Below are 23614 nucleotides of genomic sequence, written 5' to 3' on the forward strand. Positions count from 1 at the left end.
GAGGTATGATGGGGCACCTGGGTGTCTCAGTTGGTTGAGCAACTGCCTTTGGCTCAAGTCATGGTCCTGGAATCCCAGGATCGAGTCCCGCACTGGGCTCCCAGCTCCCTGGAGAGTTTGCTTCTCCCTCTGTCCTTCTCCCCTTTCATGCTCGTGCACTCTCTCTCTCTCTCTCTCTATCATATAAATAAATAAATTCTAGGGGGGGAAAAAAGGGGAGGTATGAGCCACTTCCTTTGGAAATAACTCTTGTAGCTCCAAAAGGGTGGATATTTCTCACAATGGAGTGAAAACCCACAAAAGATAGTGAAGTACGTTTTCCTGGTTGCTGTGATCAATTTCAACCTCGCTGACTGACTTCACTTGAGTTAGAAGTACGGTCTTATAAACAGCAGTGAAACAAGGACTGAAGCCTAGGAATCCAGAGTTGAATACACGATAAGATGTAGGGAGAGGGTTACTGAAAGAATGTCGCAAATATCATATTAGCTCTTTCCCCATAGTAGTGCAGAAAGAAATTTTTTTTCTTTTCCTTTCTTTCTTTCTTTTTCTTTTTCTTTTCTTTTCTTTTTTTTTTTTTTTTTTTTAAGATTTTACTTATTCATTTGACAGAGAGAGAACAAGCAGGAGGAATGGCAGGCAGAGAGAAAGAAGCAGGCTCCCCGAAGTGCAGGGGGAGGCTGACTCGGGACTTGATCCCACAACCCCAGGATCATGACCTGAGCCAAAGGCAGTCGCTTAGCCACCCAGGTGCCCCCAAAAGACATTTCTACAACAATTTATTTACCCTCCTCTTGTTGACCCTTTCCTAACCCTTCTAGATTTCAGTAAAATTTGCCTAGCACACTCCTTTCTAATAGCATTTCAAGAGGTGCACCTTCTATAAAGAATTAAAAACAAGAATAAAAGTCTTTTTTTTTTGATCACACACTAGCAAGTCTAAACAAGGCAAGTGATGAAATATTCCCTTCACTGGAGCATATAACCCCTTCCCACGTCACTCTTGGTTGCTCCTTTTAATAGTTTTTCTTAATTGAAAACCAGTGCTTCCCAGGTGACACTACTCCCATTGCTTCCCTTTGAAGTTGTGGAAGGAGAAGGCTGGCATTTCCCTGGCGTTCTAGCACCAGTTCTAGGAAAGCTTTATCCATTGACATTGAGGTTATACCACCCCCTTTCTGATAGGATTCTTGGAATCAACTACTAGTTGCCCGTGTCACTGCCCAACACTTACTGAGGGTTATTCAAAACTCCCCCTTGCAGTCCTTTGAGCCTCAACAGCCTGCACTTCTCCCCATCTCAGCAGCTCATTCCTTTGACCAGACTTGGAGCTTGGTATCACTTAAAACTGTTTCTTACCAAAATCTTAAAAGATTTTTTTTTTAAGATTTTATTGATCTATTTGACAGACACAGTGAGAGTAGAAACACAGGCAGGGGAAGTGAGAAAGGAAGAAGCAGACTCCCACCGTGCAGGGAGCCTAATGTGGAACTTGATCCCAGAATCCTGGGATCATGACCTGAGCCGAAGGCAGACGCTTAATGACTGAGCCACCCAGGTGCCCCAAGACTTTTTTTATTTATATTTCGACTGAGAGAGAGAACGTGAGCCCACAAGCAGACAGAGAGCCATGCAGTAGGAGAGGGAGAAGCAGGCTCTCCGCTGAGCAGGGAGCCTGATGTGGGTCTCCATCTTGGGACCCCCAGATCATGACTGGAGCTGAAGGTATTCACCTAACCAATTGAGCCACCCAGGTGCCCCTCCTGCCAAAATCTAGAAACGGAGGAATTCTGTTCTGACTGATCTCAGGGCCACCACATATACTGATCAAGCCTGCACAACTCCAGGCACGGGTTGCCTGCTGACTGACTACCTTTCTTATGCTCTCATCATCTATCCTTACTCAACCAGCTACTCTAGCCCATCTGGTTCTCCATTTTTCAATGATCTATTTAAACTGTGTTCTGTGTGCCAGACACGGGGCTAGATCTTCCCTCATGAAATTTACTGTTCTACATCTTACCCCCTGCCCCCAGGTTATGAGACACAGCCAGATTTTATGTACTTCATTCTCTTTTCAGCTGTGTATCCCTGGGTCTATGTAAGGGTATTATGACTAGTAACCCCTACTTGGTTGTTTCTTTTTTTTTTTCTACATATGTCCTGCCAACTCCCAGCTCCAATCTTTTGCTGAATTTATTATGTATTTATGAGGTCGAACTTTACCTGAACACTCCACACTCCCTCCTCCAAGTTGTATTTTCACCAGCTGCTTAACATTCTCCCTCTTAGCAGAGAACCTCCCTTCCTACTTCACTGGAAAGGCTATAAGCATTCCTTTCCCTGACATGCTTTGCCCACTTCCAATTATGTTAAGACTAGTTCTTATTCAAGTCCTTTGCTTCTTAAACCTGGGCTTTTATCCCATAAGCCTGGTTGTTTCTAGGACCTTGCTTCCGAAATGAATTTCTTCCTTTCCTATTTCTTCAGTCTCCTTCTTGATCCCCCTTCATGCATCTTTTCCCTCTATAGACAAACTTCTTCAAATGGGGGAAAATATGTCTCCCAACTCTGAATCCCTTTCCAACTGCCATCCTCTTTTTCATTTTCCCATCGCTGCAAAACATTTTAAAAGAAAAAGCCATAGTTTGTCAGTTCTTCACTTCTCATTTAATCCAAAACCCATGCAGTCTGCCTCCTCCACTTCCTGGAAACCATTCTCCCCAATATCACCAGGGACTCCCAAATGTAAACTAGCTTCTTTTAGAGCTCCTCTGACTTAACCTGTCCACAGTGACTGCTACTAAGGACTCCTCATGAAATGCACATCTTACCCCTCTGCTTTCCCCTCCTTTTCTTTCACAGGTTTCTCCTCATCTGTCCACCCAAGATTTTTCCAACATGAAAAATCCTCTTAATTTAAAAACATCTCCTGGCAAATCTGACTCCTGCTATAATTCAAGCATCAGTATCTGTAGCCTTCACCTCCTTCAAACCCCCAAATACTCGGATCTTTTATTTTTTTCTTTATGCAATATCACAAAAGTGGTTTCAGACAAATCTCTCAAGTATAACTACTTCATATTCATATATAACTATCAATAATACAGAACATCTGCTTTAATGGGCATCTGAGTTTGGCATAGTTTTTTTCACACACAAAAGAATCTTAGGAACAAACCTAACGACACATGTCTATGAGAAGTCTGGAATGCCACCCCACATCCTCCTGAGAGTTGAGAGGGCCAAGATTCCACCTAGTCTGTTTTTTTTTTTTTTAATATATAATTTTATTTTTATACTTGACAGAGGGAGAGCACAAGCAGGGGGAGAGGGAGAAGCAGGCTCCCTACTGAGCAGGAAGCCTGATGTGGGGCTTGATTCCAGGACCCTGGAATCATGACCTGAGCTGAAGGCAGATGCCCAACTGACTGAGTCACACAGGTACCCCTCTACCTAGTCTGTTATTTTAGGTTTGCTCTAATCCAAAGGCAGAGAAATAAGTTCCTATTGCTTAATACCTTATGTATGCAGTGATTTTAACCTGAAATATTTATAGCAGGGATAATCATTTCAAGTATTTAAAAATCATAGAATATATAACTTTGAACAATACAACTTCTTGGAGCCAAGAAAATCTTTTATATAATTAAACCTGTCTGAGGTCACAATATTTGGGATTATTAGCAATAAACCATTTTATAAATTAGAAGAGGTATTCTAAAAATAATGACTTTAATATTAGAAAAGTTGTCTTTCTTAAATTTTTATCCTTGATTTTTGGCAGTAATTAGATACTAGGGCTAACTACCTATTATGGCCAAATCTAGATTTTGATAATTAGACCACATTGTGGTAGACATCTGTCTGGTTTATCCTCTAACATCAACCTAGTAACTTCAATCCCTTTCAAACTGCCTTTCCTCATTCCTTCTAGGTCTGTTAAAACCTTTAATCAGAGAATACCACCCCCCTCAACATTCCTGGTGACCAGTGATTGTCCAATCAGCTGAAGTGTGAGCTTCAGTTAAGTCAATCAGAATCTTTCCTGGGGTTTTATATGGCTTTTGAAGAAGAAAAATTTTCTTTTCTTTTCAAGGTCACTAAGTAAAAATAATGTAAATAAGCCTGGAGCTGTTCAGGAATAGTCTCCTTTCTCCCCAGTCTCCCCAGCCCAGACATATGAGAAAGTCCAGACCAATGCATGAACAGGTAGGAGTAAAGAAGTAGAAAGAGAGTGAGAAGAACCTAAAGGTGCCATTTGAGCCCCTGAGGCAAGACCCACTCTTGGATTCCCATTCGTGTGACTCAATCTATTCTCCTGTCTGCCTAAGCTAGTTTGAGTTAGGTTTCTCTCAGTTGCTTCTGAGGAGTCCTGACCAGTCAACATATCACTTATGTATAAGAGAATACTTATCTTTTCATCCTCTATAACAGGAGGGCATGTACCCAGCTGTCCCAATTGATAATCAGCTCATTTCAAAATTGATGGCCCATGGAATGTTAATATCCCACAGGATGTTAAGATGTGTGCCATGGATAATGTGTTTGGCTATTCAAGTAAGCTTCAGAAAGATAAACAAAGTGAAATGGGTTTCTTTATAGTAGAATCTCTCAGAATATTTATTAGAATATGGTGGTATGCATTATGAATTTTCAAAAAGAAGACTAGTATGCTAATTTCCCCAAATTATCTGATAATAGCTTTTTCTAATAGAATCCAGTTTGGGAAATATTACTTGTCTTTCCATTGAACAAGCAGAGATATTCAAGTAAGCAAAGTAATAGGCATAAACAGATATACACTTATTCATTTGCACTACAGTGATTTGTTTCCATGTGTTGTTTGTATTAGACATTTCCTGAGTACATTGGCTGTGTCTTAAATGAGTTTGTGTCTCTAACAACTAGCATAGTGCCTAAAACAGAAGACAATATTCATTATTCATCAAAAAAATGAAAGAATAAATGACAAAATTTTAAATGTAATGGCAAACATTCAATTAAAATTTTCTAAATTGTAGGTAAATAACAGAGTCGACAGAATAAAAAATAAAGAATAAGGTGAATATACACCCTTCTGTTAAGCCTGTCTAATCAGTGGGTATTCCTTGTAAGATATATAATCATTTGGGGAGGTGACAGAGGAGTAAGAGAAGTTGAAACACTGGAAAACAAATCAGGTGTTTAGATCCTTTGGACAATCTGGAACCATGGATGCTAAAAACTATGACATCCATGACACAGACTTGCTAGTCCTGTGGTTTTGGAGGGGCAGCAGAGACAGGAATGACTTGGCTTTCAGCAATGATTTATGATGATCTGGAATGTAACAGACTACCCCAGTACAGCAGCATTTATTTGCCTAATTGCCTTCATTATTTCATTTGTTCAACATATTTTTATTAAGTGTCACATATATGAATATGTAAAAATCATAATCCTGTACTTTTTATGATAAACCCAGAGCAATTAGAAACACCTATCAAGTAAACAAACACATATTTTTTAATCCATCCAGAAGCTTGCCACTTGCCATCATAGGAATTCACTAAGAAGAGACATCTGTCATTTGACACTAATTAGGTAATTGGCACAGTGACTCTTGAACTCACAAATGATTCACAGTAGATAAAGTTTAGTGTTACAGCTAATATGTATTGCATTTTAAAAAATCTTCAAGAATCTATCTAATCATTTTATCCGTTATATAAGAAGGGAACTCATGTTGAGGGTTTACCTCACAATATTAGCTTTCTTTAAATTTTTGTACTTTGGTTTGTAAAGAAAAAGAAATAATTTAAAGGTAAGAAGGTGACAAGCATGGGTGTTTTGTTTTACTGGATTTTTTTCTGAGGAATTCTTATAAGATATGTATAATTTCTGATGACCCTAATTTCAAGAAGAGTGTTTTCAGAATAATCAAAACTGAAAGAAGCATCATGTTAGACTGAAATTTTTTATTTATTTATTTATTTATTTATTTATTTATTAAGATTTTATTTATATATTTGACAGAGAGAGATCACAAGTAGGCAGAGAGGCAGACAGAGAGAGAGAGAGGAGGAAGCAGGCTCCCTGCTGAGCAGAGAGCCCGAGGCGGGACTCGATCCCTGGACCCCGAGTTCATGACCTGAGCCGAAGGCAGCGGCTCAACCCACTGAGCCACCCAGGCGCCCCTAGACTGAAATTTTTAAAAGCCGTACTAGTAACATACACCACTCGGTTATCAAATTATAACATTTCAGTTTGGTTTTTTTGTTTGTTTGTTTGTTTTTCTATTTTCAACTTCTGACTTCAACTGGTCCCTTATTTCCAGAGATAGACATTTGTGTCATTTTGATGGAACTGGTTTCTCTTCTTCAGGAATCCCAATGGGATGGCTTTGAGAACAAAAGAAACCACAGTCCTCTCCTTCAAACAAATGATTTAAGTAAATAGGATTAATAAAACTTGCCTTCTCTAATATTGTTTGAAAATCCCCCTTACATTCTCTTTCTTCCTTCCCAGGTCTCTCAGAACTTCTGTAGACAGCAAACATCAAAAGGACCAAAGATTTTTATAGTGATTCAGCTGCCCACAGCAATGAAGTAAACCCTGATTTTCTTTCAGCCTAGGAAATGATCAGCAAAGAGGCTTCACAAACAGCCTCTTTAACATTTGAAGTTTAAAAAAAAAAAAATCAATGTAGCAGAATGGTTACTTTCATAAACACCTTTGGGGGCTTTTTTTTTTCCTCTCTCTCTCTCTTTTTTTTTTTTTTTAAGTAACCCTGCTAATCCTCCCTCTACAAACATAGAATATTTTCTTTACCACGAAAATATTTTCTTTTTGGTTAGACATTTTAAGTATGTTTTCTTAAAAAAACAAAAGATGAAATGTATTTTGGGCATGATTTTCCTCATACCTTTTTCCTTGGCTCGCATAAAAGCTGATAGACTCTCGTCGCCCCTGGAGTTTCTGCCTCCCAAGTTTCGGCTCGCCTCTCCAGTGACTTCCTGCCCAGTCACACCTCTCTTAGCAATCTCCTTTCGGTCTCAGAATTCAGCCTTAGGGACTGAACTCTGAAATCACTGTATGTTTTCTCTCTTTAGAGGCAGATTCAGTGCACCCTACAGTCTGGTCAAGTGAACAGTGATGTTTGGATCTCAAGGGAGAGGGCCCATCCCCAGGGCCAGCTCCATGAGCTCTAATGGCAGTCCTGCAATTTTTCCAGGTGAGATGCTGAAGCCGACGTTCAAGAAAGGCTATTACTTGCAGCCAAGAGAGAGATGTGTGGCTTTCTCCACAGCTCAAGCAGATAAACAAAATTGGAAATAGTACTATAGACTGAAGTGGCAGGAAACCAAATTTACTGGAAAAGAGAAAATAATAAACAGGGCAGAGATCCAGATAAATTTAAAGGTAATACCTACAGGGGCACCTGGGTGGCTCAGTCGTTAAGCTTCTGCCTTCGACTCAGGTCATGATCCCAGAGTCCTAGGACTGAGCTGCATGTTCGGAATGCGGCTCAGCGGGAAGCCTGCTTCTCCCTCTGCTCCTCCCGCCCTGCTCATATTTTTTCTCTCTCAAATATATAAGTAAACTCTTTAAAAATAATAATACTTACATCACTGACCTTCAGCTCCCCTTTTAAAGGATATGTATTATTTTCTCAACAACACTGTTGAGTTACAGGCAGAAATAAATTTCAAAAAAAACCTGTATTTTCCTTTCCTACATTAAGTTAGAGATATCCACACCTATATTCCTTGCAACCTCTCTTTGAATGGAGAAACGGAGAAATTCCTAGAGGAGAGTCGTGGATCAGAGAAGTACAGTAAAGCAGGTGAACAAAAACACACAATTTGTACAATTTAATAGAATATCAGAATTATAGTTTAATCCCAAGCTTGGGGAGCAGCTGGGGAAAAAGGTAGACAGTCTAGAAGAGAAGTAATGCAGAGTTTCCTAAGTAAGTTTCTGGTGTAAACAAAACAGGTAATTAACTTTCATGGAATTTTACTTAATAAAAGTTACATTTTAAAAAGAGTTATGGGGCGCCTGGGTGGCTCAGTGGGTTAAGCCTCTGCCTTCAGCTCGGGTCATGATCTCAGGGTCCTGGGATCGAGTCCTGCATCGGGCTCTCTGCTAGGCAGGGAGCCTGCTTCTTCCTCCTCCTCCTCCTCCTCTCTCTCTCTCTCTCTCTCTGCCTGCCTCTCTGCCTACTTGTGATCTCTCTGTCAAATAAATCAAATCTTTAAAAAAAAAAAAAAAAAGAAGGGTTACATTAGCCAGATGTTGGCCTCTCTAGACAGCTAACAAAGACACCAGGAGATGGGTTGTCTCTGTTCACATTTTGCACAGAGTGTAAAGCAATAGCACGAGAGGTTCCTTAGGAAGAAGAGCTCTCTCCATTCTTAAGACCTTCTTAGTTATCAACTTCAGAAAAGAAACAAGCCTGGCTCTCCCAGGAGCCCTAGTCATGACCCCCAAACCGTAAGCCAACAGGAAAATCCACTTAGTCTAAATTAAACTAACGAAAGGCCTAGATTATTTACCCTAATTCAAGTTACTGGGTGATCCAATGGCCTGGATAGCAAAAGAAAGTGATTTTTTTTCCTTTAAAAGCTATAACCTGAAGGTGGACACAATTCTAATTTCTTTTTTTTTTTAACATAAGGAATTACCTTACTTATTAAAGTAATCAAAATTGATAAAACTGGAAAAATAGTTTTGAAACAAAAATTAAATATGGCTGCCCCAAATGACTAACACAATGGGCAATAGTTAAATTCGCTCTTCAAATATTAACACTATATGTACACATCCTTCATCCTTACTATTTTCAATTGAAGTATAGTTGACACACAATGTTACATTCCTTTCAGGTGTGCAACATAGTGATTTGAAAAGTCCATATGTTAAGCTGTGCTCATCACAAGTGCAGCTACCAATTGTCCCCACACAACACTATTACCATACCACTGATTGTATTTCCTATGCTGTACCTTTTATCCCTGTGGCTTATTCGATAAATGGAGGCCTGTATCTCCCATACCGCTTCACCCATCCATCTTGCCCATTCCCCCACTCCCCTCCCCTCTGGCAACCATTAGTCTGTCCTCTATTTACACACAGTTCTAATTTCTTAAAGATCCAGCCAACCTTGTCACATATATGAAAAGCAACTCACATTTTCTCTCCGAGTAACTCTAAATTTTAATCTTTATTGTCCTCTCCCAGATGTCACAACTCCTCCTGCCAGATTCTCCATTATTTCAAGAGACAAGAATATTCCCTAAGGCCTCCTTTTGAATATACATCTTTCTGAGATCAAGTTTCTGGTTTCCCTGAAGACTGTCACATCAATAAATCTATCTTCTGCCTAGATCCTCGGTTTTGAAAATAATTTTGTCACCTTAGCCAGGCATAGCCAGCATTTCTCTCTCTCTCTCTCTTTTTTTTAAAAGATTTTATTTATTTATTTGACAGACAGAGATCACAAGTAGGCAGAGAGGCAGGCAGAGAGAGAGAGAGAGGGAAGCAGGCTCCCTGCGGAGCAGAGAGCCCAACGTGGGGCTCGATTCCAGGACCCTGAGATCATGACCCCAGCCGAAGGCAGCGGCTTAACCCACTGAGCCACCCAGGCGCCCCCAGCATTTCTCTCTTATAGGTATTTGTCAATCCAAGCAGAAATGTTTGTTTGAATTGCTTCATTTGAATGCATAAAAACACTTTATGTAGACATTGGCATAATTGCAGATGGACGTGAGTCTTTCTGCAAATAGGCCAATTGCCAAACAGACCGTAGGAAGACCCTATCTGAACCTGGTCCAACATAAAATCAGTTATGTCCACTATGTGGAAGTCTTAGGAAGGTATAGTTTGTGGAGCATTAGTCTGAGACATCATAAGGATTAACTTGCACCAAAAGCTCCCAAGTATTAAAAAAAAAAAAAGTATCAAAAGCCTTGCTCTTCTAGAAACGTGTAGAGCTTTCAAGCCCACACACATTCAGAGAGTACTGATAATCCTCTCTCTGTTTGTAGGATTTGGAAGAGCTACAAAGAATAAAGAGCCACAATATTTGGACAAAGTGATGTATTCTTCTCTTTAGGCATATGTGATGGAAAATATGGACTTTCCCCCTTCAATTAATAAAATATCATAAGTACAAGAAGCTTTGAGTATATAAAGACTTTCTAGGAATATAATAAATACACATACTTATTTGGTAGATTTAAAGTACGGATATTTTAAATATCACCTAGTTGTATAAAACTTTAGTTTTCAAGGTACTCTCATATACATTACCATGAAAGATTCAGCATAGCACATTTTATTATTCAACTAATATCTAAACAGCATTACTTACTTTTTCCACTTCTGATTACATGAGAGAGGCCATCATCAATTAATTTTAAATTTAATTAGGATGTTTATCCTACCTGTTTCCAAACAAGATTTAAAATGATGCGTAATATTAAACACAAGGTAAAATGGCAACATTAAAAGTCAAAGAAGATACAAAACCAAGTAAAAGGAATAGATGTTTCCAAGCAACTGCAACAAATTGAGATAGCTGGGCCATGAACTTGCCTCTCACAGGAGTTAGCATTTGCTCACCAGGCGGAAATGCGGAAACTCTGGGCTATTAACAGAACCATCTCACCATCAGGGCCCTTGGATTGATGATACTTCTGTATTTCTCAGAAAGTGGTTGGTGAACTAACTGAAATGGGATTTTCAGTGGTGTTTATTTTTAGCATGCAAATTCCTGGGCTTAACCTAAAATCACCAGTGGTAGGATTCTGGGATTATATTTTCACATAATCGTGAGGTTATATATATTTTTTTGCTCTGTAAATTTGGACACCACTGCTTCTCTGGATTAGTGCTTGTTACATGAGAACAACTGAAAACCCAGCACCAAGAAAGTAGAAAATAAGGGGTACCTGGGTGGTTCAAGTGGGTTAAGTGTCCAACTCTTGATTTTGGCTCAAGTTGTGACCTCTGGGTTGTAAGATAGAGCCCCCCCACCTCCCCCCATCAGGCTCCATACTGGACAGAGAGTCTGCTTTGGATTCTCTCTCCCCTCTTCCTCTGCCCCCTTCCCAACCCTCTCTCCCTCTCTTAAAAAAAAAAAAAGTAGAAAATTGTTTTGGTAATCAGTCTCTTGGATCCCGCTTTTTGCCTCCCTATTTCTGCTCTGTGTTCATACTACTTCCAATGCCTTGTCCACTAATCACTTAATATCTTACTTTGGATATTCCCACACACTTGGCCTTTTCTGACTATAATATTCTCCTTCCAGCATCCCATCCCCTTCCTGCTCATCAGCTTGTTTTTGATTCCTGCCACAGGCTCCTGATATTTGTGTACGTTCCATCACCTGCTGGTAACTCCAGGCTCACTTTTATAGCTCTGCACATGCTGTATTCTCTCCTTGTCTCGCTTGGGGATAATGTACTCCACTGCTGTTTGTGGGAACATGTGAGATCCTCCCTCCCTGGCTTCTGGCCATCCATGCCCAAATGTGAACCTATGTAGGAGGAATTATCTGTTCTCTACCCTTTGATGTTATTTCCAGTTAATGGACCTTATTGGGTTATTCTCTATATTTGAAGTACATATCTCATATTTTCCCACTCTCCAAATGCTCTCAGACAGAATCTACTGCTCTTGTTATTTTCCACTTTCCCCAATATATTCATTGGCTTATACAGTTGTCTCCTGTGTTTCATCATTCACTTGAAGGCATGTCCAACATTCTAATTAAATTTAAAGTTCATGGTCCTAATTTCTGTGCTATAATTATCAATCTTCCAGTCAAATGTTTGGGAATTCATCATCATTCAACAACCATGTAGCCCCAAGGTTTTGCTGCTCTTGTTCCCTGTGAATTTTTGCCTTTTCTCTTAAAATTTAAGGTAATCCTCTGTCCCACCACTGACTTTCATTAGGACTGTGAAGACTTCTGCCAAAAATATTTGCTCCATCTTAAGAAGTACCTTTGTTCGTAGCTCAGACCCTGTCTTTCTGGTCATAGACCACCTTGAAAACTATTTTTTAAAGTTCATATATGGCACAACTTGAGAATTACCTATGTGTGACTCTGCTTCCTAAACTACCAGTGTTAGTAAGTACACCAGATGAAAATATTCCCTGTATCCAGGTCCTTCAGTCTTCCACTCAAGACTTCCAAGTTTCTGGAAAACCTTCTACTTTTCTTCCAACTGACCCGACAAGCCAGAATAAGTGAAGAGTGTCCAGTAGGTGCATGATGTTTAGGACCTCACTTCTGAATTTTGGGAGAATTCACAGGGAGGCAGAACAGCTAATATGGCACAGCAGGTATGCAAACAGGCAATTCCATAGCAAGCCACAGGGAATCTCAATTATCTCTCCATGAGACTTAAGTCCTATGATTGCTTTCATCTGCTGGGGTAACTGTGAGCCTTAGTCAAGTGCCAAAGCTGTCATACCAGCTGGAAAGAGCCAATTGCCAAACGTTCAGGACCTTTGCAAACTAGTTCTTTAATACAGCCATTAATAAACATTATATTAACTTACAATGAAACAAGTCGTATTTAAAAACAAAGGTAACATGGCTAACAGATATGGGAAATGATGTTCAACATCAGTCATCATCAGGGAAATGCAAATCAAAACTATTATGAGATCGCCTCACACCTGTCAGAATGGCTGAAATCAAAAACATGAGAAAAAACAAGTGTTGGCGAGAACGTGGAGAACACAAAGGGGAACACTCATGCACTGTTGATGGGAATGCAACTGATGCAGCTACTGTGGAAAACAATACGGAGGTTCCTCAAAAAAGTTTAAAATAGAACCCCACATTCCAGGAACTGTGCTCCTGTGTAGTTACTCAAAAAATACAAAAAGACCAATTCAAAGGGATATAAGCACCCCCATGTTTATTGCAGGATTATTTACAATAGCCAAATTGTGGAAGTAGCTGAAGTGTCCATTAATAGATGAATGGATAAGGAAGATGTGGTATATATGCAATGGAATAATATTCAGCCATGAAAAAGATGAAATCTCGCCATTTGCATCAATATGGATAGAGCTAGAAAGTATAATGCTAAGTGAAATAAGTCAGAGAAAACAAATACCATATGAATTCACTCATATGTGGAACTTAAGAAACAAAACAAATGAGCGAAGGAGAAAAAGAGAAGCAAACCAAGAAACAGACACTTAACTATAGAGAACAAATGGATGGTTCCCAGAGGGGAGGTCTTGGAGGGATGGGTGAAATAGGTGATGGCAATTAAGGAGGGCACTTGTGTTGAGGAGCACCGAGTAATGCATAGAATCATTGAATCACTGTATTGTACACCTGAAACTGATATAGCACTGTATGTTAACTACACTGGAATTAAAGTTAAAACTTAATACAACACTAAAAGAATAACAAAGGTAATAAATAATCAAAATTCATCACTTCCAAATTATTTTACTATTACCTATGCTCTTGAGTTTATTTATATCTGTTGTGTCTGTACAGTAGGAATACTATATAATGGTATATAACTGCACATTTCCTCCAGATTCTGTGTTAGGTGACATCAGGTTGGTTGTTTGAAGTAAGCCATGGTGAAAGTATGTATACCACAGAAATCAGCAAATACTACAAATCAGGACTTACCCCATCCCCTTCCCCAACCCCCAGCAAGTCATTAAATATTTACTAGTACATTATTACTGTAAATCCCCTTAGTAGTAAAATGGAAAAACACAAAGATAGAGTTATGTGAAATTTCTCAACTTTAATTCACTTCCCCACTTCCTCCAACCTGCCTTCCTTTCAAAGTGGTCTGACTTCTCCCAAGTCAAAACATGTGGAACCATAACCTATACCAAACAACTGACCTGAATAATGTTCATATTGAGTCATTACTTTATTAATTGGCTCTCCTAAGGTGAAGTCAGAAATTCCTTTATATAAATTTTATATCTGATTTTTTTCTGTTCAAAATCCCTGCTCCTTTGTCTACATTATCCCCTAGACCCTATTCTGCACATGTGTGTTTATACCTGTGTTTGTGTCAGTGTTTGTGCATATCCATGTGCTCTGGACAGTAGCTGTATACTTACTTCTTATTAGCTAACTTGAACCTCAAATAACTACAATTTAAGCCCAACTCTGTATCTATCTACTAAGACACTAGAAAGGGAGATCATTAAATGTCTCAGAATCAATACTTGAATTCTTAAGAGGGAATTCAGAAGGAGGTCAGCAAATGTTATTAAAGGATCAGGAACTGACTCAAGAAAACATAAAGAAAGTAAGACTCCTTATATAGCAATGATAAGGCTAATGGGAAACTGAAAGTGATCTTGGAGAATGACTAGGAATTTTATACAGAGGAATCATTGTTCTCTGTTTCCACTTGGGATGAGCTAAGAGAGATTCAACTTACAGCACTTCATAGAAAGAACTTGAGAAGAATTCAGTAAGAGAAAATTGTCTTAAGGGTTTTTTTCCCCTAAAGTTGTTTTTAATCGGCCATTTTAATCAATGATTCCACAGAAGCTTAATTTGGAGGTAGAGAGTCTTATTGCTAAAAAGTCACTCAAAAATGCAATCAATGGAAGATGGGATGTCTGGATTTTCTCCAAAAGTAGATAGGGACTTTAGCTTTCTAAATATTCTCTGATGTTCTAAGCTCACCTGAAGATCGTATTTACTGAGCCTACCTCAAATAGATGGGTATGTATACATAAGGGATGAGGATAAAAATACCCAGGACACATAATACCAGATCAGACCAAAAGAAATGCTCTGTCTGAGACTCAGACATGAGGTCCCTTTCTGGGAAGGTGTGGGATGGCCTTAAATAAACAAGTTTCCTTAAAAACCTACCATTTGTGTGTCTAATCCCATTTTAAAGCCATTTAGGTGTTAATAAGTAAAACCCACCCATGGTTAATTACTTCCCAAGTTCTTTTTTCTTCTAGTATTCTAGAATTTGTTAAATCTCTATGCATATATTAAAATCCTTTTGGAAATAGAAAAAGTATAAGCCACTAAATGTATTAATTGTTTAATTCAATTAATTATAATTAATCAATTAAAAGTCAGAATTTACCCAACTCAAACCCTATAAGATGTAAGGCTTCTACGAACTTCCCATAACTTGGATTCAACTTATCTATTTAATCTTTTCTTTCACCACAAAATTTCCCTAGCCCTCTCCAAATCATATGCTTCAACTATACCAAATCACTGTCAGTTCCTTTAAATAGCCATGGGTATTTGGCAGAAAGGTATTTCCCATTTCTGGAAGATGTTTCCTTCAACCATGAAGAATTCCTGACTCCCCCTGCCACCTCCTACCTGGTTTAGGCACCGCTCCCATATGTTCCCATTGTATTTGTGCTTGCCTTCACCAAGAATATCTGAATTCCTCATTAGACTGTCAGGTCCTTGAAAACAGGGACAGTCCTTTTTGTTCATCACTCTTTGCCAACATAGTAGGCATTCAGTTATAATTATTAAACTTATAAATTAAATAGGTTAATAGATTTAAATAATAGTATCACCACTATATTCCATACTTGAGGTTCCGTCCATCAACTCTGGCAACTCTTACAAGAATGACTTGATTTCATGGTCATTATAGACATCATTTTCTGAATCACATTAGGAATAATTCAGTCTCCCAAATACAAATTTATGATGATTTTGTACACATGTCAAGTCATGTTTCTGCTTTCTTTCCTAGTGGTGTCTGGGATTTCCGTTGAACTTTCTGGCTAATATATTCAGGCAATACTTGTAGTGGCCTCAAGATCTATTTTACAGGTTGAAAAAGAGACTTTAAAACTATCACCCTACGAGAATGGTCTGTAGGATAAAAAAGGCAAAAACAGTGAACTGTGTTTAAATTTGTCTTGTTTGATTTTGTATGTTATTGGTAGCACATGCTTCAGCCCTTTGTTAAACAAAACTGAAAAGCCACTGTGAAGTTCAAAAACATCTCCCCTAAGGAACAAAAGCAGAACTTTAATTGTGATGAGGGAAATTAAGCCTTGACTTTGAAACAGCTTTGTCCTCACAAAGATGACTTATTAAGACAGGAAACCAAAACAAGAGTGGAAAAATAAAGGCAGGGATGATCAGACTAGTGAAGATTAAGTGAACGTAAAGACATTTGCTCTAAAGTCATGTACAGGCTTTACCAGGAGAACAGAAGATTGTCATGGCAATAAGGTGTGAACTGGGGGAAAAAAATGTTGATCTATAAGAAATCTTACTTGGCTTTATTAGTTTGCTCAAAGCGTATGATACTAATGATGCACTGTATGGTGACTAACATAGCATAATAAAATAAAATTAAATTTTAAAATATGATAACTTAAGCTTGGAAAATAGCTGTCTTTTAAATATTTTCAACTAAAAAGATATGTTGATTTTAATTTAAAACCAGTTTTGAGCTGGTAAGTTATTTTGAAGTTATTTCCCTATAACAGAACTTAGGAGTTTTAAATGGCCTTTTGTGAAATAAATTGAGATTTAATTCCAATTCATGTCTCATAGGAAAATGGCAGTGAATAGGGAAGGTCACCTCATTATAATTGTTAGTAAAAATACAGTTATCTACTTAGATTGTTATTAGGAACAAGCAAATTTTTCTTTACCTTTGGGAATAAAAGGGTCAAATGATACAAACCTCCTACTTGTGACAGATAATAATTAAAGATTGGTGATTAAAGCATAGGCGAGGTTTGTTGTTGTTGTTTATTTCTGCCTCCCTCGCTCTTCATAAACTTGCTTTCTTAATGATTTTAATCAAAAGTTTAGAGAAAAATAGGATTGATTTTATGTCACAAGACTCTGAAAAGCAACCCAGAAGTGTTGAGACACTCTCAAACAAGTCATTCTGGTAGTGATTGCAAATCATTCCAATGAAAGAGAGAGGATAACCAAATGATTCTGCACATTGGTCCAAAAAATCATCTGCACAAGAATAGGGATGTGGAGACAGGGTTTAGTGGCACTGTGTGTAAAAAGGATGATTGCTAGATCTATCTAGATCTACACATACAAACTGATTATTATGCCTTACTGGTTTATTTTAGTCTGAGCAGTCAACAGTTCCATCACTTTTACCCATGACACTGACTTTTTGAAGCATTTAAAGTTGTTTTGTAGCATATCCATTGTTTTGGATTTGTCTGATTATTTCCTTTTGGTATCAAACCCTTTCCTGTCACTCCTCTTTCCCCCTGCCTTTCCTTTAAGTTAGGTCTCAAACAAGACTTGATCAGCTATATAACTCATAGGCCAAATCCAATCCCCTACTTTATTTTTGTAAATAAGGTTTTATTGGAACAGAGCCACACCCATTAGTTTGCATATTGTCCATAGTTGTTTTCCTGGGGCAGGTTGAGCAGTGGTGACAAGAGACCACATGGCCCACAAAGCCTAAAATAATCACAGTCTGTCTCTTTCTAAAAAATCTTTGCCAATTCCTATACCAGAAAATTTATTAGATTGGGATAAAGTATTTTTGGCACAAAGATGATGTATTTCATATTGCATCATTTCAGGAGATTATTAGTCTTCCACTAGTGATGCTGTTTGTATATTTAATTAAAGTGGCAATAGCCAGATTTCTTCATTGTACAGGCATGTTTCCCCCCTCTTTTCATTTAGTAAGTAATTCATGGAGTGATACTTGGGCTCTGTGTAAATATCCTATTTACCATCTAAAACTCTTCCATCTAAAGATTTTACTATCTATTGATGGCCTTCACCTGAAATAATTACTACATTGGAGATTGAAAAGTGCCAGTTTCTAAATCTATCATGCCTTCAACATTTATGAGATGACAAAATAAAACAGCCTAAGTTCATTTTCTTAGCTATCATAATGGTATTGTGGTTACATCGGTGATTGTCCTTATTCTTAGCTAAGTCATGCCAAAATATTTAGTGGTGAGATTTCATGGTGTCTGCAACTTTCTTTTCTTTTCTTTTTTTTATTTTTCAATTTTTTAGTAAACCTAGATTTGTTAAACTATTACAAAGACAAGAAATTATCATCCAAAGTACTCTGAGGACTTCATCCCAATTTCACTGTTGTTATGGAAACCGACCTAAGAGGTTAGAAATTAAAGAATATAACCTAACAGGTTATAACAAAACAGACTGGTGACACATGGGAAAAGGAGTAAAAGCTAGTCAGAAGCACTTGTGTTAGTGGTAGTATATGTGGTTAGGATGTTTCCCAAAATGCTCCCCTGAAGATGCTTGAGTGAATTAACCTGGGTCCCCAGTTAGTGAAAAGACCATTACCCCTGTGGAGAATGAGCAGAGGCCAGGATTTGTCTGAGATCTTTTTGTCTTTCTTTCTAAGGAGTGAGGGAATGTTTAGGCTGTGCAGGGGTATAGCTTGGACTCAGCCTCCCTTCTTCCCATCCAGTCTACCTACACCTTCAAACGCCTGCTCATTCTCAACGTGTGGACCTGCGGGGTTACAGAAGGTCCCTAGAGTGAAGGCAGCAAGTATAGTCCTACTCAGAGGGGACCTATACATAGAAAGTTTTGTGGTAGACAATAAACTACAAATACCCTCTTGGTTAATTCACCTTTGTTAATAAAGATCATAGTTTCTTCTGCTGACAACAAGTTTTTGTCTCAGTATAGTCTTTCTCAAAAAAGAATTGGTTCAGATAAATTTTGGAGAAGCAAAAAGACTTTAGTCAGCACCAACTCCACATAAGAGGCACCAAGTTCTTTCCTAGATAGAATAGAATCTACATAGAGAGTAGAATCTCACAGCTGCATAAATCATTCTCGGTGATCACCATCTGCATCCTCAAACTGTCCAGCAACCGTTAGTATAGTAGCTATCTCCACCCCGTCTTCATAGTCCCTTACTGAATCTTGTCCAGACTCCAGCCATGTTACACAGGCTGCGTACACACTGAGAGAGCATTCGTTCTGATATCGTCAGTGCGGCTTGGCCTTCTGCTGTTAAATGGAATAATCCTTCTTCATAGGTGTAAAATGAAGGGATGTCTCCCTGCTCTTATCCTGGGCTTCCATATCCTATTCTGCTCCATCACAATCATCTGAATCATCATCCTCAGGATCTGGATGCAAAGCCTGGCATTCACACAGTGCAGTGAGCATTGCTGATTTATCACTAAGCACAAATCTAAATTCCGCAAGAGGTTCAACATTATCATCATGTCTTCTCTTCAGCAACAGATTCTTTTGATTCTTCCCCAGATCTGGCATTCACCATAACATAGAAACACTCTCGTGGATAGGCACTTAGATCCCTGGACACTACTGGTGGGGTATTCCTGTGAGAATCCTAATCCAGAGCCATCTAACCAAGACAGATGGCTCTCAGTGAGGTAAGGGGTGCTGGGATGCCTTGCTGTGCCGCACAGAGCCCCTCAGCTGGGCCCGGCAGCAAGAAACTTTTAAGGAAGCTCACTGCAGCAGGGAGCATGGAGACAAGGGGCTGGGGAGGGAACGGAAACACAGCAACCCCAGCTGCTTGCCTGCAACTTTCTTCTAATCGTGTATGGCAGACCTCAGTGTGAGGGGTGGGCTGGAGGGAAAGAGAGAGAGCAAGAGTACAGGTGATGAAGGAAATAGGGCAAAATACCAGAAGTTCGTAAATCTGGGTAGAAATTCCTTTGTACCATTTTTGCAACTCGTCCTTAAATTTGAAACCCTATCAAAAAGTTAGAGGTGGAGAAAAAAGAGAAAGAGGATCATGAGTTTAATATAGATTTTTAAAAGAGATCCACTTACACATGCATAAACGCTTTGTCACCTTGGGCAAGATTAATTAAGATGTTTGTGCTGGAAAGAAGCTTTAATTGTGCTCTGCTTTGGCAGAGGGGTAGAGCGTACCTAGAGCTCTAAGTGCTTTAATGTGGAAGGGAATAGACAAAAAAGAATGTATTCAGAGGAAAGGATGGTGCTTTGGATTGAGTAGAATGTCAGCTTTTCCTAGCTTTCCTTCATTCCAGTTCAATTTATGTAGAGGCTAGTTAAGGATAGAACCCAAATACATAAGGATAGTTTGCAAAAAACAACAGCATTAATGCCCTTCCCTTCTACAATCCCACTAGACCTGGGATCAGCAAACCTTTTTTAAAGGGTGAGATAATAAATATTTCAGGCCTGTTGTTCATATAGTCACTGTCTGTCATTATCACTGTGGGCCATACAGTTGCTATATGTGTCATTGTGGCATACAAAAGCATCCAGAGACAGATGAATGAACATGGTGTGTTCAAATAAAACATTGCTTTATGGACACAGAAACTGAAATTTCATATAGTTTTCACACAACATGATCTTTTTTCCCCTAGCCATTTAAAAATGTAAAAAATATTCTTTGTTTACAGACAATACAAAAAAGTAGAGAGAAGGGTAGATGTGGTTCAGAAAACAAAAGAGAAAAACTTACAATTGTGCCTTTGTGCTGACTGTCTTTTAGCTGCCTCACTTAGCTCTGGTAAAGGAAAGGGACTCCTTTGAATGGGATGACAGGGCTTAGCAGCTTTGTGCTTTTAAACCATCAAACAGATAGTAAATCTCTTCCCAGACCTCCAAGATCCAAGAAGTCCATCAGCTCCTCTAAATAGTAAGGCTTGTTCTAAGTTAGGAATCAGTGTAATTAGGAGAAGTCATAATGTAGGTAATAACAACTAGAATCTTGGTCTATCAGCCCAGGATCCACCTGGAACTAGATGATTTCTCATTTATTTCCTTCTGCAGTAAAGTCACCTCATCCACTGTCTTTACTCTGGGGCCTTGCCATGGCAGATTTAGGTCATGTGAACACCTCTGTGCAATCAAATTAGTTTGCCTGTAGATGTAAACTTGTCTTATTTAAATAAATATATGGTAGATACGTACACAAATAACTTCCTAAGTAGTAACTTTTACTTACAATAATTTCTATCCTTTGATAATATTTCCATAGTGACCCTGAACCATGACATGTGCTGAATCATGATGGGTCCCTTTGGCCAGTGAGGGTTTTCCCCTAAGCCCCTTCTTCCCTGCAAATGACAAGTGAGTTGAAAACCTACCTCTCCAAGAAGAGCTTATGAAAAGGAAGGGCTTATAGGGATGGAGATGGAGTTGGGTAACTTTTCTTAGTATTTAAATGGTTGTCAAGGAAAAGAAGGTTCAGACTTTTTCACTTGCTCTCAAGCAATAGAAGGAGAATTAATGTATGGAAGCTGAGACAGAGCTGGGCTTACTACCAAAAACTAAAGAAACAACAAGAGGGAAAGAAAAAAATTCAATAGCTGTCCAAAGATGAAATGGACTGCTCTGGAAGATAGCAAGTTCAGTATCCAGAGATACACACATACCTAGGGTGTACTTAATGGACACAAGATTCAAAAATTGAAATCATTGAACTGGGTAACTTTTAAGATTTATGACACTTAACACTTAGGCCTGACACTTTGAAGTGGCACTCTTCTTAAAAAAAAAAAGGAGCAAAGATAAATAATTGTAAGAGTGAGGCAATTCCTATTCCTCTAGTTTAACCACAACAAAGACCAGTGTGGCTCATTCACCTACAGTAAATTGAGGCCCTATCATTCCCTGAATAGTGCTTTATACTAGTTATATGCATTCTCCCATATAATGACTATTTATTGAGACTGTGTGTTATCTACATTTACAATGTGCCAAATATGAGGATATTATGGTATAGACACAGATTCTTTTCTCATAGAATTTATAATTTGTTGGAAAAGATAAAAATCTAATTAGTAATTATAGTTAAAATATGGGTGTTGAGATTGTGTAGATATAGGGCATTGTGATGGTCTTTGAACATGATGACGGAGGTCAGTTAAGTGTCTGCCTTCAGCTCAGGCCATGATCTCAGGGTCCTGGGATCCAGCCCCATATCCAAGTTGGCTCCCTGCTCAACAGGGAGTCTGCTTCTTCCTCTTCCTGTACCCCTCCACCCACTTGTGTGTGCTCTCTCTCTCAAATAAATAAAATCTGTTAAAAAAATAAACATGATGACAAATTACTTGATACTCCCCCTGTTGAGAGTTTGGGGCTAAATTCCCTTCATTTGAATCTGTTTGGGCTTATAACTACTTTGACCAATAGATAAAATAGAAATAACACTATGCGATTTCTAGGTCCTGTGGCTTCTGCCTTGTTTGTTGGAAGATGAGTTTCTGGAGCCCTGAGGTACCCTGTAGGAAGTCCAGCTACTCTGAGCCCACTGTGCTTTGAAGAAGTCAGCTTCAGAGAGAGACCAGGCAGAGCTCCAGCTGATGGTTTCCTGCTACTCCCAGCTTTCTAGTCATCCCAGCCCAAATGAAAAAGGAATTCACCAGAGTATTCCAGCTCTAGGCATTCAAGTCACTCCCAGCCATTCATGCCTTCTAGGCTGATAGTCCAGACATCATGGAGCAGAGACAAGCCATCCTCTCTGGGACGTGTCCAAACTCCTGACCCAATGAATCCGTAAGCATAATAATAACATCATTGTTATCCCATGCCAATAAGTTATGGGGTGGTTTGTAACAACAGTTCATCACAACAGGCCCATGAGAACATGTATTAAGAAGGCATAACCTTGAGGCCAGAGAAGTCCTCTGAGGAAATCATATTTGAGCCGAGAAATGGAGGAGTAAAATTAGCTACAAGAGTGTTCTCAGAAGAAACAGTTTGAAGAGGCAGTGGAGGCAAAAGAAATACCTGGGTCCTTCAGGAACTGGTAGAGTGTAGTAGTCTAAAAAGGAGTAGGATGCGCAAAAGTCAGGTGGGAAGTAAAAGATGAAATAGTCTGACCATGGTCATCTCATAAGCAAGATCATGGCATCTGAGCTTTGTCAGGATTGTGAAGATAAACTGCTGAAGGGGTTTTGGTATCAGAATCATGTGACTGGATGTGTTTGCATTGTGGGCAAGGATGAAATAGTGAGAAGTTAGAGCCTTAATTCTGGTGAGAGATAACAGTAGGCTGATCAGGATAGCCATAGGGATCAATATTCAAAAGGTAAATTCGTGGGACTCACTAAGCCTTTGGCTGTGAGAACATGAAGTGAGAGAGGGAGGAGTCACCGAGGCAGTGGACTAAGTAGTGCTATCATTTACCCGAAAGGAAACAGTGGAGGAAGAACAGATTAGAAGGGGTGATGAAGTGCTGAAAAGGGGCCAAAGAAAAAGAAAGCTGTCGCGCTGATCTAAGCCACAGGGCAGACAGCAATGCCACGTGGCCCCATGACCCCATGGATTCACTGATGTATTCTGGATGATCAGAATGTTCGATGGAGCTTGGCTAGTGAGATATTCAGGATTCAGCATACTCAGCATACTCAGGCCTTCTTTGAAAGTTGTGATTTCTCTTTGAAGAACTAGCTCTCGGTTTACTGAGGGACCATGATAATTACTATAACTACCATTTGTCAAGCAGGCACAATGTGGCATCTTGTAATTGCTTCCATGTTTTAACTTTTTAATTTCTCATAAAAATCCAAATGAGATAGGTACTATTTTTTAATCTACCTTTTATAGACGACGATGGGTATCAATTAGACTTTTGACTTTAAGACAGCAGGTGACAATGAGATTCAGCTACTCATA

At 39.0% G+C, this 23614-nt stretch overlaps 1 protein-coding gene and 1 pseudogene across 1 annotated transcript in view; both read right to left on the reverse strand.

Annotated features, from left to right (window-relative positions):
* CCDC148 (coiled-coil domain containing 148) overlaps positions 1–23614 on the reverse strand; it is a 268591-nt gene that overhangs the window by 43833 nt on the left and 201144 nt on the right. The window lies entirely within an intron of this gene.
* LOC116596847 lies at positions 18809–19680 on the reverse strand (annotated as a pseudogene).

The sequence above is a fragment of the Mustela erminea genome, chromosome 8 (assembly GCF_009829155.1).
Source record: "Mustela erminea isolate mMusErm1 chromosome 8, mMusErm1.Pri, whole genome shotgun sequence".
Classification (NCBI taxonomy): domain Eukaryota; kingdom Metazoa; phylum Chordata; class Mammalia; order Carnivora; family Mustelidae; genus Mustela; species Mustela erminea.